Source organism: Fulmarus glacialis, unplaced genomic scaffold, assembly GCF_000690835.1.
Source record: "Fulmarus glacialis isolate BGI_N327 unplaced genomic scaffold, ASM69083v1 scaffold12274, whole genome shotgun sequence".
Taxonomy (NCBI): Eukaryota; Metazoa; Chordata; class Aves; order Procellariiformes; family Procellariidae; genus Fulmarus; species Fulmarus glacialis.
The window spans coordinates 33,478-35,679 of record NW_009207444.1 but is presented as its reverse complement, the minus strand read 5'-3'; the positions used below and the strand labels follow the sequence as shown (position 1 = coordinate 35,679).

Here is a 2,202-nt window from a genome sequence, read left to right as displayed (position 1 = left end):
GAAGGACAAATTTAGTAAGTAAAAGCCTTAACTCTGTCCTCTGGGTAAGGTGAGTAAGGAAAAAGAAGGGCTTTAGTGGCTGCGACTGAAATGGGAGCAGATGAAGAAGAAACATTACAACCAAGAAAGGATGTTTGGACCATTGCTAACCATCGCATTTTTAGAACAGGTAAAAGCCTGTTATTCTGAATCTGCTTAAGTCTGTACTGAATCTGTACTAAGTCTGAAATAACACTATAAAAGTGTTATTTCTAATTTACACTGAAGGTAAATCTATATGTATACAAATATTAATTATTCTGAGTAAAACTGGTTTCCACACAAGTTTCTTATCCTTTTGGAATATTCATAGAGGTGAGGGGAAAAAAAAATAAAGATATTTTAATGAAAAGTTTATTAACTCTCCAATTTTTTAAATACTTCCTTCTGACCCCAAAAACCCAGCTTCATTACCAGTGGACTGGGCTAACTCCGAAAGGCAGCAAGCCTTAATATGGGTTTCCCAGCCAGCATCTAATTGGAATCATGTTTGAATGTTTTTACTCTAGCAGACGACTGCCCCAAACCCTAACCAGAATCAACGTTGCAGTGCCCTCTGTGTGAAACAACACATCTAGAGAGATTAAATTTTTGCCCTGAAAAATCAGCAACAGTATATAAAATAACATGGAACATATGAACGGAGTGAAGGCAAAGAGGGAGGAGAAGGGAGGCCAGGGGCAACAGTCAGAAATAAGATTTGGATAGTACTCTGGGTCACCTACACAATGGCTCTGACTCATTTAAAAATTAGTTGTAGCTTTACATTAAATATGATACAGTGTTGGATGCTGTTAAGTTTAGCCATGAACTTGGATAATTTTCCCTAAGTTGTATCAGGAACTGCCTGGAAAAGGACCGAGAGGAGAAAAGTGCAAAGCTGCTCGCTGAACTTGAAAAGTGGCAGAACTTGAACCAGGACTGCGGGATCAGACAGGACAGCAGGTGACCAGCGTGGAAGAGGAGAGCTGGGAAGGACCTCAAGAACTGGAAGCCTGAGTCTGATGTAATGGAGAAAAAAGGTCAAAAAATTTTAGATTTCATGAGGCTCTGCAAAACTTAGGTCCCTGGAAGGTGACCACAGCATCCAGGCTGAGGCCTGAGCTACTGCAGCACCTTCTCAGATGCCCATGTCCTCACAGCATGAGCTGAGATGACTCTCTTGTCTCAAAATGCTGCCAGCTCCTTTCACATGACTGCCCGCTTCACCTTCTCACCATTTCTTCATCATTTTGCATAGGAAGACAGGGAAAGCAGGGAGTCAGACCAGACAGGGAGAGGTGGCAGGAACACTAGGGAGGCCAGGCGAGAGGTTTGCCAGCTGCCACGTGAGCGAGAGGGGACTGCTGATCTTCAGGCGAGAACAGCTCGGATTTCAGCCTTGCTGTCATGCTCGGTGTTTGCTGAACTGTACAGAAACCAAACAAACCCAGATTTAGAAACTGATGTTCTTAAGGCTAATTAAGAAGAAAACTATGAGAAAGCAGTTTTCCTGAACTACATTTTACCATCGGCATAAGCGAAGAACTTCTTGTTCTTCATACAGGCTGTCTGACGCTGGGTGCACAACATAAGGCACAACTGAGCCCTGTTTCAACAGACGCCTCAAAGTGCTACTGTGAAGGATCAGCTGTAGCTAATCCTGGAATTAAGCTGGTTTAAGGTCAGCTATATCCAAATAGTGCCTTGCTAATATGCTCCCTAATTATTAATCACTTTCAGGAGTGTGTTTATAGCCACTAAGCTTAGCACTGCAGAGAGAGGGAATTCAAGTAAAGCTGATATTAATGTTAAACTGTAGGTTTGAGTGATGATTTGCAGGTGCACAGAAAGACATGGTGCTTCCACAGGAAGAACTGGAGCTAATTCTGCAGAGAAAGCAAAACTGAGAAGAGGGGGCATGAAATCGAGACAGAGTGGAAGGGAGTATCAACAATGGACAGAATGGAACAAGAAGAATTTGAAGGAGATTCCAAAGGAGAAGCACATCTGAGATTCTGCTTTTGATTTCATCCAAAGTATTTAGACACAGCATGAAAAGTATGCTTAACAAGCGCTAACATACACTGCCGTCTAGGTGTTATAATCAAGATATATCTTAGGATCCTTGAAGCATACTATGCCCAAGACTTCTCTGATAGAGGTCTCTACTTCCATCAGGAA

The 2,202-nt window shown here is 42.2% G+C and overlaps 1 protein-coding gene across 1 annotated transcript in view; it reads right to left on the bottom strand.

Annotated features, from left to right (window-relative positions):
- C2CD3 (C2 calcium-dependent domain containing 3) overlaps nucleotides 1–2,202 on the bottom strand; it is a gene marked incomplete at its 5' end in the record, with an annotated part of 38,731 nt that overhangs the window by 4,605 nt on the left and 31,924 nt on the right. The gene's annotated exons all lie outside the window — the stretch shown is intronic.